Here is a 16,721-nt window from a genome sequence, read left to right as displayed (position 1 = left end):
GAAATTATCTTGAGTGGATTGTGTGATTGCACGTCATGAGCTCTTGGAGAAGCTTTGTGAGAGCAACTAATGAGACAGGGGTTGAGAAAAATCTCAAACAGATGACATCACAGATTAGGAGTCAAGCTGGAGGCGTAGCTAGGCTATTCATTGCCCTAATGGTGACCTAATGATGGCAATAATTCTATCCAGGAAGAACTTCTTGGTAAAACATTTAAAAGACTCAGGCACTAGGGTGGGTGTTGCAGGAAGATCCCTAAGGCAAAAGTTAGGGTAGAGTATCTCTGACAGGTTTTGTAATGTGCTGCTCTCAAAGGTGGATCCCATACCATGTTTCAGTAGAGGTATAGGGGTAGGAAAATGCCTGACCATGGGAGGAACTTTGTATGGGAGCTCAAGAAGTAGTCAATGGATCCCTGAAACTGTGGCACCCCTTGACAAGGATTAACAGTGGCCGATTTTTGCCAATCATGACATAAGTCACCCTGTCTTTATGTGTTTGTCTCTCTCTGTCTGTGTGTCTCTCTCTGAGTGTGTGTGTGTGTGTGTGTGTGTGTGTGTGTGTGTGTGTGTGTGTGTGACCACACCTGTGCTGCTACTCTGTGTTATTGAACATTCTCATTTCCGGGACGGAAGGCCAACTCTTGGTAAGGGTAAGTACATGATCCCCCAGGAAGCCTGGGACTTGATGGGAATTGTTGTGGGTATCCATGGATTCCTGGATGCCAAGCAGGTCAAAGCCTTTAGTGACACAGCAAGACCTTGGAAAGGGAGCACTTCTCGCTGTCCTAACTCTCAGCAGCCCTCTATCCTGATCACTCCCGAGTAACCCCACTGTTGAGAAAGAGTTCCCTGTCTTACACAGTGTGAGATAACCCCAGATCCCCACACCAGACAGGTTAGACCAAGCAATCAAGTATATTGATAGCACAGGGCAGAAGAACACATGCCAACTCAGTGGACTACGGGGAACCGGCAAGGCTATGAGGTTCATGCTTTGTAGCAACAATAGTGTATACTGGACTTGTTTGAATTATGTACAGACTCACAGGGACGTCAAACCCAGAGATTTACTGACCAGGTGAGGCATAGCCAGTAGATTAATAGGGGTGCTAGTCATTTGGGGTACACTTCACATTGGAAGTTTCACTCCCTAGGAAAGACTGAAAATTGAACAGGTGTTGGGGGCCTATGATTTTAATTCCAGCTTCAGGTAGGCAGGGCAGATAGTTCTCTGTGAGTTAGAGGCCAACCTGATCTAAAGAGCTGGTTCCAAGACAGCCGGTACTACACATAGATAAACCTTGTCTCAAAAATGAAAATAATAATAAAGAGGGAGAAGGAGGTCTAGTAATAATGTAAATTTCACAAAATGGTTAAAATTATAATCATGAGTTTTTAATTAAAAAATTCTATAATGGTTGGGGTTTATCACATAGTGGGGATAAATCCTAGGCTAGGGTTCTCTGGAATTTACTTTGTGTTGTAAACTGTCCTGATTTCCTTCACTAATCCTCCTGCCCTGTCTCCAAAATGAAAATATGAAAACACTAAGAAAATGCTACTTTGGTTTGTTTCAGAAGCAAGATCTCTTGTGGCCCATATTGACTGTATCAGGTGTTTGGTGTATCAGCTTGATGTTAGTTAGAGTCATCAGTGGGGAAGGAGTCTCAGCTGAGGATTCTTCCCTGAGTCCAGCTGTAAGGCATTGTTTCATTTATCGATCTGTATGGGGAGGATCCAAAGCATGGCAGTCCTGGCCTTCTATAAGAAAGCAGGTTGAAAAAGCCAGGGAAACAAGCCAGTAACAGCACCTCTACATGGCCTCTGCATCAGCTCCTGTCTCCAGTTCCCTGCCCAGTTTGTGCTCCTTTCCTGGCTTCCTTCAATGGTGAACGCTAATATAGAAGCATAAGTTGAATAAGCCTCTTCCACCCCAACTTTCATTTTTGGTCATGGTGTTTCAGCTCAGCTTTCGAAACCCTAAATAAGACAATTTGGTACTGGTATACCGGGCTATTGCTGTGAGAGGCCTGACCATGTCTTGGGGAGGATTTTGAAAAGGACTTTGGAACTTTGGGCTAAAAGAGTCATTACTGTTAAGAGCTCAGTGGCATGTTCTTTATGAGCTTGGGAAGTAAGAATATTGAGAGCGGTGTAGACGATGGAGGACTGGCTGGTGAGGTTTCAGAAGACATCTTAAAGTCTCTATCAGAGTCATTTGCTATTTTGAATTAAGATTGTGTGATTCTGGTTCAGTGGGGCCCAAGAATCAGTTGTGATTAACAAGACACCAGAACTACTAAATTGAAACTTTGCTTTGCTGGTGTACTTGATGCTTCTCAGCTAGAGCTAAGAAGTTAGTGGGGATTAAGAGGAGACCAGAGGCCTGGGTAGTGGTGGCACACTCCTTTAATGTCAGTACTTGGGAGGCAGATACAGGTGGATATCTGTGAGTTTGAGACCAGCCTGGTCTACAAGAGCTAGTTCCAAGATAGGCTCCAAAGCCACACAGGGAACTCCTGTCTCAAAAAGTCAGAAACAAAAGTTAATCAAGTGAAATCTTCTGGGAAGTATGTCTCGAGAGCATTGAAAATCTGTGTTCCAGAGTCAGCCGAGGTTGTACCATATGCTGGCAGCCAGACTTTTACTATGAGTAAGAGTCACCTAGGTAGTACTGTGTTTTGAAGGCATGGAGAGCAGCTGAGGGTTGGCACTGTGAGAAGGCAGGAGAGGCCATTGGTGAAGGTACAACCTCACTGGTAGTTGAAGGCCTGGGACTGAAGGGGTCACACAAATACACTGAGGCTTGGCACCATGAAGAGAGCCTATGAGAGGCTATTGGTAAAAGTTCTGGTCAGCTGCAACATTTTGTAGATGCCAGTAGAACATGGAATGACCACCACCAACAGCAGCAGAGGAGTGGGGTGGAGCCATCTTGAGCCTAGAATACAAGCTGTGTTTGCTGCAGAGGGCAGAACCTGAGAAATGACCCACCTCTTTGAAGGAATCTAGAAGATTGTGAGTAGATCCCAGACATTGGACATTTGGAATTTATTCTGCTTTGATTTGATTATGACAGTGCCGGATTTTTCCCTCCTGAAATAATTTTTTCTTTTATCATTTTATTTTAATTTTATATAGCTTGTTTTACATGTCAAACCCAGTTCCCTCTCCCTCCCCTCCTCCGGCACTCCCCTTCCCCCAGAGCCACCCACCCTATTGTCAAATCCTTCCACATAGGGGGTACCTAGAATCTGTCATTTCACTCTGGGTAGGGTCCAGGCACTCCCCTTATAGTCCAGGCTGAGAGAGCATCCCTCTTTGTGCTATGGGCACACAATGACTGTATTCCAGGGATAGATACTGATTCACAGCTCAGGGCCCCATAGGTTGCCCAGGCCTTCTCGCTGACACTCACATTTGGGGAGTCAAGATCAGTCCCATGCTGACCTCCCCGCTGTCAGTCTGGGGTCCAAGAGCTCTCCCCTGTTCAGATCAGCTGTCTCTGCTGGTTTTGCCAGCCCATTCTTTGCCTATTTCCTCATCACTCCTCTCTGTCACTGGGTTCCTTGGGTTCAGTTCAGTGTTTAACTGTGGGTGTTTGCCTCTGCTTCCATTAATCACTGGATGAAGGCTCCCGGATGGTTATAGACATCAAGTTCATTATCAGGAATGGGCATTCGAGGGGGTCTCTCCACTATTGCTTATCTTGCCAATTGGTGTTATCCCTTTAGACCACTCGAGGTCACTCTGCTGCCTGATCTGTCTTCTAACCTATGATTCCCCCTTCCCCTATTCTACTCCCATCCACACAACTTCCTGTTCCTCCATGACCTACTCTCTTTCTCTTCTCCCCCTCTCTTCGGACCCAGCTCCCACCCCCCCACCCCTCGCCTTGTTCCCATCCATTCAGAGGATCTTGTCTCAATCCTCTTCTCTTGGGTACTATGCATATATGCATATCTTTTAGGTTCTTTCCTGTTTCCCAGATACTTTATAAGTGGAAATGCAGACTGGCACTATCCTGATCCATGTCTAAAATCCATATATGAGTGAGTACATACCATGTTTGTCTTTTTGCGACTGGGTTACCTCACTCAGGATGGTTTCTTCCAGTGCTATCCATTTCCCTGCGAATTTCAAGATTCCATTGTTTTTTTCCTGGTGAATAATACTCCATTGTGTAAATGTACCACATTTTCTCTGTCCACTCTTCAGGTGAGGGGCATCTATGTTGCTTCCAGGTTCTAGCTATTACAAATAATGCTGCTATGAACATAGTGGAGCAGATGCCCTTGTTGTATGAATTTGCCTCATTTGGAAATAATTTTTATTGGCGCCCACATTTGAGAGTCTTTAGATTTTAAAAGAAACTGGCTATTTTAGTTGGACTGAAATTTTCATGTGTTTGAATTTGTAAGAATATGGAACACTTAAAGTTTGTTTTAATCGTGCGATCTGGGGAATGAATAAGAATATCTTGTGGCTTAACAATCATGTGTTTGTGTGTCAAGTTGACAAGATATCTGTTGTAGGGGCTGGTTTCATGTGTCAATTTGACATAAGCTAGAGTCAGAAGATGATGAAGCCCTAAGCTAACAAATGATCAATTAGCGCACAGTGAGTGGTATGAGACTTGGGCTGATGACTCTGGAATCTATAAGAAAGCAGGTTGAGCAATCCAGGGAAATGATGTCAGTAACCCATAACCCTCCATGGCCTCTGCATCAGATCCTGCCTTCAGGATCCTGCTCTGTTTGAGTTCCTGTACTGACTTCTTCAGTGGGGAACAGCAATACAGAAGTGCAAGCTGAAAAAACCCTTTCCTCCTGAACGAGCTATTAGGTGATGACATTTTATTGAAGCAACAGAAACCCTAAGACACATGAGCTTCTTCTCTACCGGAGCTGGCGTGTGTGGGGAGAGCAACATAGAGATGGCTGCCCAGATGGAGGTAGCATGAATGGTTTAGGGAGAGGGAGGAAAAGGTAGGGGAAGGGCAAAGGAACAGAGCAAGGAGGGCAGGGTGGACACAGACTTGGGGGAGGGAGAGGACAATAGAACAGAGACATGGGAGGGGGAGAGAAGGGAATGAGAAGAGGTGGGAGAGGAAGGAGCAGCCTTCTACTTTTATAATGGGTGACACTATGTTTCTCCCAACTCAAGAAAATCCTGACAAGGCCTCCCATCTGAGAGCTAACTTTCTCCACCTGGTCTAGCCAGCAGACATCTTGAGCTGTGGTATTTGGAGCAGGACGCTGCTTTCAGGAGGCTGGCTCAAACAGGACTTAGCAGTGTCTTCCCAAGCTGTTCCAGTTAAGATCAAGTAATACATAATGTCATCTAATCCAATTAGCAGGTTCAGAGGAAAATTGGATATTGTGGTGTGAAATTCCATGACATGACAAGAATGCTAATGGCCATCACACATTGAATCCCTTTTGTGTTTCCACCACCACAGAAGAGTCAAATGGGCCTTAGAGACTTGAAGCTGGTGCATTCTGGGAGTATTTCATTTTAAGAATGATTAATGTCATCAAACTCTGTTCAGCAAAATGCTTAAGTGAAATACTACTCCTATCACATCATAATCTCAGTGAATCCACAAACATTGCAAAGCACTCCTTTATTTATTACCAGCCACCTTAAGAAACATCTGATAAGGACTCCAACCTCAGAATAAACTGTCTCTCTCTGTTCTATCCAGCAGATTCACTGAGTTGTGAAATCTGGACATATACACGCCAGGCAGGAGTTGGTTTCCAGGATGCTGGCTCAATGGAACTGAAAAGTTGCTTCACAGGTAGCTTACAAGGTCCATGATATCACCTAACCCAATTAGCAGATTGAGGAAAAGACCAGATTTTGAGGACATGAGGACAAGTGCCGCCAGAATTGAGGTTAAGGCACACCTCTAATCTGGGTCACAGCTCTACATGTCTCCATTACTAGTTAAGTGAAGCTACAGGGTCCCAACAGATTTTTTCCAAGGGAAAATTCAATTGCAATACCAGCAGCAGTTATATATCAGTACTTTGTGGGGACCCCAGACCTTGAGTAGAAACCCAATTCCCCTTTGGCCTGGGAGCAGGCAGCTGTGTAATGTTTACTGAAAACAACTCAGTTCTATAAAGCTCTTGATAGGGCTCAGATAAGGGCTTGCTCACTGAGATACCATGACTTTCACACCCCCTATGGCTAGATGCCTCTTCCTGTTCCCCTGCTGTGTCTCCCTGATTCTGGGGCCTGAGATTAAACCACCAGCCAGGAGGGTGAGAAGTCTGGAAAGAATTGTATGTAGATGGATGACAGAAGTCCTTAAAAAGGGAAGCTCCTTTTTCTTGGAGAGACTTCTCCTGAGACTTCTCTCTCCTAAGCGGACTTGATATCTCCTCCTAAGCTGACTTGGGAAGCATAAAGTTTTTCTTAAAGCAACCGACCGTTCTCTGTGTCATCTATCACGTCCACCTCGCTACATTCTCGAATGCAGGCCGCACAGCAGGTGCAACAGTACTTGGACCATCTGTAGGGAAATACGTTCAGTGGATGGAGAAAAGGGTAGATAGCCAGCACAGAAAATGCTTTGGGTGCTGTTTCAGACAGATATTTACTTAAGAGGCCAGAGAAGAAAGGTCAGAACCTTTACTTCCACCACACCTTCTGTGTGTGGATAGGAGGTAGAAGCCTGCAGGACTTGCCCATACACACCAAAACATTAACTTTGCCCTGCCATTCCATCTAATGCTTGCTATCTAATCCAATTATTTTTGGCTATTGAGATATTCGTCAATGCCAGTGACCTTCAAATTGTCTGTTTTCTCAGAATTTACCAATAATGAGAGCAGCTAGCATTTGACCAACTCGCCCACCAAGCACATTAATAAAGGAACTATACCCTAAAGTAATTTTCTAATCACTGATAGTCATGGTTTTATAGTGCTATCAGTCAAGGACACATAATAACAATCTGTAGAGCAGGCGTAGACATGGGAGTGGAGGGGTAGACACAGGGAGAGACGGAGACAGAGAATGGGATAAAGGGACTATTTCTTTGAAATGATGGTGGTTGGTGTCCTGGGGTAAATGTGAGAATATAGCAAATAACTAGAATTATCCCATTGGAAAACATATTTTGGATATGTGAGGTCCTGAAATAATGAGAAAAGAATGAGATTCTTAGTAAACTAGGAGGACATGAATTGGAAAATATGGGGCAACAGCATGGAGTTTGGAAGCGTTGAGGGAAGGCGGTAAAACATGAAGACTAAATACCTCAGTTTAAAATAAGAGAATGATGAGGTGACCAGTGTTCATGCTGTAGAGTCTCAAGTCCTAGGTCAGGGTTTTCTCGTATTTGCTTGCTAGCAAAGCCTGGCATGCACAATTCCACCATAAATCCTCCTGCCTAGAAAGAAATAACATGAATGTATAGATAGCACCAAGAAAATGCTACATTTGTGTCAGTTTCTGGGATGAGTTCTCTTGTGGCCAAAACTGACCTTGAGCTTGGATGCTTCCTGGGCTGGTTGGAGCTGCTGAGCATTGTAGTGCCTTTCCCTCCAAGGTGCTGAAGACAGTGGTCTGAGCAGACAGCCTGGCCTCAACTGTGGGGTGTATGGTTGTTCTCATTTGGCAGAATTTTTATTTTAATTCTTAAACTTTTCCATTTTACATATCAGTTTCCCCTTCCACCTCTCTTCCCCTTCCTTCCCCCACCTCCCTTCTATGCCACCTTATCCATTCATCTGTTCAAAAAGGGGCAAGCCTCCCATGGGAATCAACAAAGCAGGTCCTATCATGTTGAGGCAGGACAAAGGTCCCGGTTCCACATCAAAGCTGACCAAGGCTTCCCTGCTTAAGGAGTATGTTCCAAAACTCCATCTCTTGTATCAGGGACAGGTACTGATCCCACTGCTAGGGACTCTACAGACCAAGCTACACAACTGTCATCCCCCTGCAGAGGGCCTAGGTCACTGCCATGTACCTCCTTAGCTGCTAGTATATAGAATTCTTGAGCTCCCATTAGCTCAGGTCAAAGGTCTCTGTGATTTCATTATTGTGGTCTTAAACTCCCTTCCTTGTACAATCCCTCCTGTCTTGTCAACTGAACTCCAGAGCTCAGCCCACTGCTTGCCTGTAGATCTCTGCATCTGCTTCCATCAGTTACTGGATGAAGGCTCTCTGTTGACAATTAGGATAGTCATCAATATGATTCCAGGGGAAGGCCAGTTCTGGTACCCTCTCCACTATTAAGAGTCTTAGCCGGAGTCATCCTTACAGATTCCTGGGATGTTCCCTTGCACCAGGTTTATAACCCAAAAATTGTCCCCTCTGTTAAGATATTTCTTTCTTTGCTCTCTCCTTACATTCCACCCTGAAGTTGACCAATCCAATTCCTCATGTTCCCCTCCCTCCATCCCCTCCCCTATCCAAACTCCAGTCCCACTCCCAGTATACCCAGGTGATCTCATCTATTTCCCCTTCCCTGGGAAACCCACGCATCCCTTTTAGGGTCCTCGTTGTTACCTAGCTTCTCTGGGCCTGTGGATTGTAACCTGGTTATCCTTTGCTTTATATCCAATGTCCACTCATGAATGAGTGCATACTGTGTTTTTTTCAGGGTCTGGCTTATCTCACTCAGATGGAACTAGTAAAAGTATCCCATTTGCCTGCAATTTCGTAATGTCATTTTTTTTTACCACTGAGTAATACTCCATTGTGTAAATGCCCCACAACTTTATCCATTATGTTTCCAGTTTCTGGCTATTACAATTAATGCTGCTATGAACATGGTTGAGCAAGTGTCCTTATGGTATGGCTGGTCATCCTTTGGCTATATGGCCAAAAGTGATATCACTGGGTCTTGAGATAAATGGATTCTTACTTTTCTGAGAAACCGGCATATTCATTTCCAAAGTGGATGTTCAAGTTTGCACTCCACCAGCAGTGAAGGAGTGCTCCGCTTACTCCACCTTCTCTTTAACGTAGGCTATGCTTAGCATTTTTTGATCTTAGAAATTCTGATATTTATAAGGTATCTCAGTCATTTTGTTTTGGTAGCTAAAGATGTTGATCAGTTAAGTGACTCTCAGCCATTTAAGTTATTCTGTTGAGAATTCTGTTTAGTTCTACACAACATTATTAATTGGATTATTTGGTACCTTTATGTCTAGCTTGTTTATTTTGGAGATCAGCCCTCTGTAAGATGTAGGGTTTTCACATTCTTTTTTTTATGTTCTTGTATGAGGTATGCCAGTATTTAACTGATTTTTTTTGCTTTTTTTTGATCAATGATCATGAGGGAGAATTGTGTATAATAACTTTATTGCATCTTTATGTGGTTTGGGTATTAGGGTGTCTGTGGTCTCATAAGATTTTGGAAGTGTTCCTTCTGGTTCTATAGTTTGGAGCAATTGCGGAGTATTGGTATTGGCTCTTTAAACTCTCATAGTTGTTTATATTTGTCTGCACTTCCTTTCATGCTGCTAAGTGAACTTAAAGTTTTCATTGGGCATTCTGATTGGCAAAGGAAATCACCATTTCAAATTCAGGAAAACTTAAGTGTTTGTGTTATATCCTGTCAGGGGACACATTCCTATATTTTAAAAAGAAACCTGTATTGGTCTTGCTTTAAATTTGGTACGTGGTGCATATCAAGAAAATTGTTTCAGATTTTCCAATTTTGTAAGTTGTGAAGAGCAGGCTTTGGAGAATAATGTGATTTTCAGGGTTTTTGCAGTGTAAGTTGTTAATCCCCCTTTAATCTCCAATTTCATTAATTTTGGATATTCTCTCACACTTGGCAGATTTTGAAGTGGGACCAGTTCATCCATCAAGCTTATTGCCAGCCAGCAGGCTGAGAGCACATGAGGGTCCACCAATGGGGATAATGGGCATACAGGCTCGGATATGTGACTCAAGGAAACTAAAACCATAACAATTAAGATCATAGAAAGTGAAGAAGAGTGGAGCAAGAAGCAAAAGAACTATTGGATGAGTCAAGAGTTGATCTAGAGATGAATGCAACTGAGAGCCAAGGAGGAACAGAGCATGTGCAGCACCGACTAGGAGGGGGGAGGACTGACATCATGATACAAAGAGGATCCAGCAGGGAATTCCTAAAGTTACCTGAGCTGATGTTGGTTGGGAGCACAAACCTATGCAAAGATAGCCCTCACCCAGCCAAGGAACTCAAGACCAACAAATCTTTGAAGTCTACTAGTCAGCAAGGAGAACCAAGCTGTTGAACTTCCTCTGTGAGAGACTGTCAGAAGATTATAAGTTGCAAGAAAAGAGGGGCACCCAGGCCCTAGACTGGGTGTTGACATGAAGAGCTGTAAGGCAAATAGAGCAGGGTTTGTAATGTGCTGCTCTAATTATTGGGCCTGAAACCAAGTTTAAGATGAGGTTCAGGGGCAGGAAACAGACTGACCATGAAGGACACCTTGTATGGGAGCTCAAGAAGCAGCCAGTGGTGTACTAGAACTGAGGCAACCATCATGTCTTTGCTTAACATTAGACTAACATGACATTGTGGTGGGGGTGTGCAGAGTGTCTGCATCACACCAATGATGAGTTAGGCAGATGCCACTTGGCTTTGTGGATTGCTATTAAAACATAGAGAGTGCAAATAAACCCACACAGGCATAATTTAGAGGAGAATTTTTAATGGCAGAAGTAGAAAACAATATATGGTATGGCATGTAGAAGATATGAATATGGGGCTTAGTGAAAGAATCAATTACCAGTCAATGACAAAGAAAAGGGACATGACAGGTGGCATTCCTTCAGATTACTTCTCAGCAGCAGAGTTCAGAGTCCAGAGTCCAGGTAGATGTGAGGCTACATGCATGGAGATGTGAGTCCAGCCTGGAGAGGAGTTTTCAGTGTTTAAGCTCTTTGGATGTGAACCTGACAGTTTCCAGTCACCTACCCAGTGCATTCTGCAGAGGAACACAGTAACCCACAGATTGTTTTCACTCCCCAAAAGTCCATAAGGTTTGAATCCTGAAGGATCTAGGCAGTCTCAGCAGGGAGGTGGTATCTTCTTTGCAAGTAAAGGCTCACTCCCCATCCCTGTCCTCTGAGGAGGAGGAGACCAGAAAGACCTCATAGAAGACACTCCATGAGACCTAGGAGCTGGCTCCCTTCGCTTATCTTGAGAGGCTGGGCTCATTCAAGTAAGTGTTTGCTTCTCAGTGGGATGTCCTGGGGCTCCTTCTATGAACTTGGAAGTCCAGTAATCACCTTGGTCGTGGTAAAGATCATCCTCAGGGGTTGGCCTGCAACATGGGATGGTGATGGCTCCTGGGACTCAGTACAAGGTCTGGCTGAGACCAGAGCAGCCATCCTCTTGAGACTTGGTTGGTCAGTTCTGGGCCCCTGGTATTTGCACTCCATGCTGAATGCTTGAACAAGTCCATTTCTGTTGCGCACAGTCCTGGGGTGATGTAGCTTCTGATGGATTGCATTCTGTGAAACGGCCTTTCTGCCATCAGCCTGAACAGTGGCTTGGGATCTTCAGTGACAGCCATGGTTTGCCCTTGCTCCTGCCTGGAGGGCAACATGCAGGAATCTGCAAAGCTTTGGGCGGGAGTGTTTCCAGGGCTAGTCTGTCTCCCAAGAGACTTTTTGGCAGGTGGCACTGTGGTCTCCATTCCGTACAGTAGCACCCTTCTCCTGCTTCCTGCAATGAACCCCAACCTCTTTGGGTGCTGTGGAGAAGACAAACACAGGCAGAGTTCAGGACCACACAGTGAGCATGGAAGAGCAGGGAGGCTTTGCAAAGAACACATGGAGCTCATAGGATCTACACTCCAGAGTGGAGTCTGTCTTGGGGCCATGGAAGTCAAATCTGCCAGGCTGTCATGGCCCAAATCAGTTGTGCAAAACCTGCAGGATGGGCAGGTTGAGCAGGGAGAGGTGAAGAGTTACAGCCTCCCTGCAAAGTGAAGTCGGGCTCACTCTGAAAACTCCAAGTTTCAGCCTGTGTCTGTGTGTTTTGTGACATGTCTTTTAAAAAACAAAATAGTGATGTCTGGAGAAACAGGAAGAAGGCTGTGTCTCCTGTGGTGACCTGGAAAAAGTCAGCTGCTGATTACCAGGTGGAGAATCAAAATCAACTGATGTGTGAATGAAGCCTGGAAAAGGCATCTTTAGATACCCTGCCTTGAAAGTGTCTCTCAAAGGTTTTGGGAGCCACTACGCAGTCTTGGCTGAAATTGGGATATGTAGGTGCAACTTAGAGCTCTCTGATCAATGTCTGGGTTCTAGAACCAGCAGAAAAAAATGTCTCCTTCTATGCCAAGAGCAAAAATCTTTGGGCAGACAGGTAGGTCTCCAGAAAACAGGGTAGACCGGCCATCCTTGTAGTCAGCTTGCAGAGAAGGGGGCCCTGAAGTTCGAGATCCAAGGTCATGCTCAAGTACAAGTGAGGGAGAGTGTGTCCTTCCTCCAGGACAGCTAGCCTACCCTGAGGAGAGCGCCAGCAGAAGCTCACTCGTCACACTCAAGTCAGCCTACCCTTGGAGGGACCAAATAAAGCCTTGCTGCAAGAGGGATGTTTGTAAGAGTCGGCAGGCAAAGTGGAAACGAGTGAACAGGAAGACAACATGGCAAAAAAAGGAACAAGGTTGTAGGGCACAGGGAAATAGACTTTCGGGCATAGAGACATGCCATGTATTCACAGTCGAGTGAATGTGTTGATCCCTCCTTGGGCTCTCGATGGGGAATTTCTGCAAGGGAGCTCTCTTCTATTGCTCCTCACACCTGTGGGACAGACAATGGTGTCGGAACAAGTAAGCTTGATGTCCAAAGGGGAGGCAGTTGTGTAGATATCTAGCTCCTTTTGGTGTGTATGTAGTCAGAGAGGAGATAAGCTACACCTGGAACCTTCTCTCCTTCCAGTCCCCGGGGCCTTGTGCTTGCCCATCACTCACCTCAGTCCTCAGCCGTGGCTCGGTCTGTTGTCTCTCTCAGTAGGGCACATGGTACCCTGTGTCTGGGACCTGCCAGGATCCTGGTTCTCTTTATTCTTTCTGCCTTCCAGAGGCTTTGGGAATAGGAACACAGAGGCACACTTAATCGTGCGCCTCCTGCTCCTCCAGGTATGGCCAAAGGCCCCACAGTCTCTGCATTTCACCTGTGAGTGCCAAGGGAAATATCAGAGTCACAAAGGGATCAGGGGCCCGTCCAGCCTCAGTGCCCGTCAGGGTTCTAATGCCCCTCGATGCTCCCTCTCCAGAGGGGACACAAAGAAGAGGTACCCACCCAACCCAATAAACAAACTCCCATACACACCCTACTTCTTAAAGGGCTTAATCACCAAAAGGCTGTTTCTTTACACTTGGAAGAGGCGAGCATCCTTGAGAGGTTCAAGGGTGATCACAGCGAGCCTTCTCTGGGACACAGGACCAGTCCCACCAAAGAGGAGCTTCACTTACTACCCACTGGGAAAACCTTCTGAGCTATGAGCCCTCTTGATTTTCTCTGGGATGTCTGAGATGGAAAGGCTCCATGGCCCCGAAAATGGTTGTGTGTCTTCTAACTCATGGCTGAGTGTGAGTCAATCTTCTGATAAGGAGCGATAGCTGTCTTTCCTGTGTCTATCCAGGTGCTTGTGTGAGCTGTTGGATGTGGAGACACACACACACCAGTCACCAGGCTGCTTTCAGGAGGCTGGCTCCAACAAGACTGAGAAGAAGATGTTTCCGTGGCTGCTCACACAGTCCAGGAAGTCATCTAAACTTATAAAGGGATTGGGCGGAAACCTGGATTTAAGGTGTGAGGATACACCCTCTAATGCCTGATCCTGAGTGGCAAACTCCCTCTTCCAGACTGGTTTCGCGCCTACGTAATTTTCTAGTGTTTCTGTGAAGCTTAAACTATGGGCAGAAGTTAAAAGGGCAAATTCCACTTCAAAGCCAGCAATACCTGAAACTGAGAAGCTTCTGTAAGGCAAAGGACACAGCAAGTCTAAAAGGAAGCCCACAGAATGGGAAAAAATATTTACTAATCCTACATCTGACAGAATGTTGATTTCCAAAATTTAAAAAGAACTCAAGAAGCAAGTCTCCAAAACAACAAAGAATGCAATGACAAAGTGGGCTGCATAACTAAATAGAGAATTTTTGATAGAGGACTCTAAAATGGCTGAGAGGCACTTGAGAAAGGGCTCAACCTCCTTAGCCATTTGGGTAATGCAAATCAAAATAACTCTGAGATACCATGTCACCCCAGTAAGAAAGGCTGAAATCCAAAACAATGACAATTTATGCGGCAGAGGATGTGGTGAAAGGGGAACACTCCTCCATTGCTGGTGGGAGTGCCAACTTGTTCAGCCACTTTGGAAATCAGTATGGAGATTCCTCAGAAAAATGGGAATAAACCTACCACAAGAACCCAGCAACTCCATTCTTAGGCATGTATCCAAAAGATGCCCATTCACATAACAAGTCTGTCTGTTACACTATGTTCATAGCAGCATTGTTTATAATAGGCAGAATTTGGAAGCAACCTAGATGCTCCTCAACTGAAGAGTGGATAGGGAAAATGTGGTATATTTACACAATGGAGTACTATTAAGCAGAAGAAAACAATGGAATCCTGAGATTTGCGGGCAAATGGATGACACTAGAAGAAACCATCCTGAGTTAGGTAACACAGTCACAAAAAGAGAAACATGGCATGTACTCTCTCATATATGGATTTTAGACATAGATCTGTGGAGTGCCAGCCTACAATCCCATGGCCAGAGAGTCTGGGAAACAGAACCTTCATTCAGTGGCTTATGGAAGAACAGGCACACTCCCATGGCTAAGCACTGAGGAGAACACCAAAAAAGCCAGTAACAGAGAGGGAGGAATGATGACCAAAGGGATTAAGACTGGGCTGGTGTAACCCCCAGAAACAGCTGACCTGACAAAGGTTAACATTTGAATACCCTGCATTAGCCTTGGAATCCAGTCTGGACTGATCAAGACCCCCTGAATGTGGGTGTCAGTGAGGAGGCCTAGGTAATCTATTGAGCCTTGGGCAGTAGATCAGTACTCATCCAGAGTATACACACGTATTTTGGACTCCCATCCAACAATGTGAGATAAACTCTCACCCTGAACTCTTGGGGGAGGGTCTAGGCCCTGCCCTGGATGAATGACAGACAATGGATACCACTATGGAGGTCCTTACCATCTCTGGGGAAATGAGGGGATAATGGGGGCTTAGGGGCAGGGCACTGGATGAGGGGAGGGAAAGGGAGAGGGACGTAGAACTGACTTGTGAAGAAACCTTCTTTCTAATCTAAATTTAAACTTAAAAATAAAAAAATACAAAAAATAGAATTTAAATGCTAGATTTGAATCCAACAGGGTCATGAATACATTTTATAAAAAAACCAGCAACACTTAATTTATTGGTCATTGCTCAGACCATTTACTGGGTGGTGCTTAAAAATCGGGAATGGTGACTGGGTGGAGATGGCCAACACAGAAAGTGCCATTGGCAGGCTTTGTGTCACATACAAATGTCTTTAGAGGCCACAACGGGAAGGTGACAGCCATGGCTTCTACTCGTTGTTCTATGTGTTGTGGATTATATTTTGTGGGGTATTTTTTATGTTTCTGTTTTCTTGTATTTCCTGGATTGTTTACTTTCACTTGTTTTCTTTGGTGTTTGGACATATTCATATGAGACTATGATATTGGGGTTCCCGGGACAAGCAGGAACATATCACATGATGTTAAACTTCCACAGGATCAACGAAATCTTTGGAAAACAGAGTTGGCAGAAATTTCTAGGCCTCACCCATATATACCAAAGCATCCTTTCTTGCCACTCGGTGATCTAATACTTGTCATGTCATCTATTTATGTTTCCATTTAGACAGTATTGTAGTGATATTTATGATTTATTAAATCTTTGTTTGATGAGATGTAACTTACCAAGTGAGAACCTACCCAAAAATTTAGGATTGTGGAAGGGTTTATATTTGTCTTTTCATGAAAATAGTTGAATCCATTTAAGGTGTCCAGAAAACTCCGGACCAGTTGATGTCTTAAAATCTGAGAATAATAGTGCAGAAAAATTGTCCCAAACAAAGACATAAATTAGTCTATTGGTATATCATACTTCTGATAGACTAACATTCCATAAATCTTCTGTAATTTTTGTTTCTTCTTTTCTCTAAGGGCATATAATTCCAATTATTCTTCAGAAAATGCTGTTCAATTAAAGAGTAAAGCTGGCCTTATAGTGTGGCTCTCTCCTTCTCTAAAACAATGCATGATTGCTAGAAAGCATCAACATTCTCTATCTGGTGTCAGAGGAGCCACCTGTTAAAAAAAGAAGAACACATTTTTAAGTTCCTTTTTATTGCCACTGAAAGAAAGGCCTTGAAGAATCTAAGGAAACAAGCCATTCCAAAACCGGCTCTTTGGTTTCCTGCACCCTGGAGGAATCCCTTTCCAGATGAGTAAAATAAATTTATGCCTATGGAGTAATCCCTATTGTTCTTGAGGAGAGAAGAGATAAGCAAAACCGGATAATTTAGAGGAGTCAGAGACCAATTTTTTCCTTTAATTAGAAACACTCATGCTTCAAATGTCAATCCAAGCTCCTCCACTCTGGATGAAATTTGATAAGGATTTGAATTGGGATCTCCCCAAACGTTAGTGGAGGGAATGATTTTTGCTTTTGGTTTTTTGTTTTCTTCCTAGAAAATA

The 16,721-nt window shown here is 44.4% G+C and overlaps 1 long non-coding RNA gene across 7 annotated transcripts; it reads left to right on the top strand.

Annotated features, from left to right (window-relative positions):
- Positions 1-507: 507 nt before the first annotated feature.
- Positions 508-16,721, top strand: LOC121135150. 7 transcript variants are annotated; one of them, XR_005872346.1, is made up of 5 exons: positions 1,826-1,891; positions 2,878-3,021; positions 5,711-5,806; positions 9,810-11,183; positions 16,188-16,721. It is a non-coding gene; the product is annotated as an uncharacterized LOC121135150 (long non-coding RNA). The 7 variants fall into 7 exon arrangements; XR_005872349.1 differs by lacking the exons at positions 1,826-1,891; positions 2,878-3,021 and adding an exon at positions 508-653 and having other exon boundaries at positions 5,714-5,806; XR_005872347.1 differs by lacking the exons at positions 1,826-1,891; positions 2,878-3,021 and adding an exon at positions 508-653.

Source organism: Mesocricetus auratus, unplaced genomic scaffold (genome assembly GCF_017639785.1).
Source record: "Mesocricetus auratus isolate SY011 unplaced genomic scaffold, BCM_Maur_2.0 Super-Scaffold_100031, whole genome shotgun sequence".
Lineage (NCBI taxonomy): Eukaryota > Metazoa > Chordata > Mammalia > Rodentia > Cricetidae > Mesocricetus > Mesocricetus auratus.
Note: the sequence above shows the minus strand (reverse complement) of the source record. Positions and strands in the feature narration are given on the sequence as shown.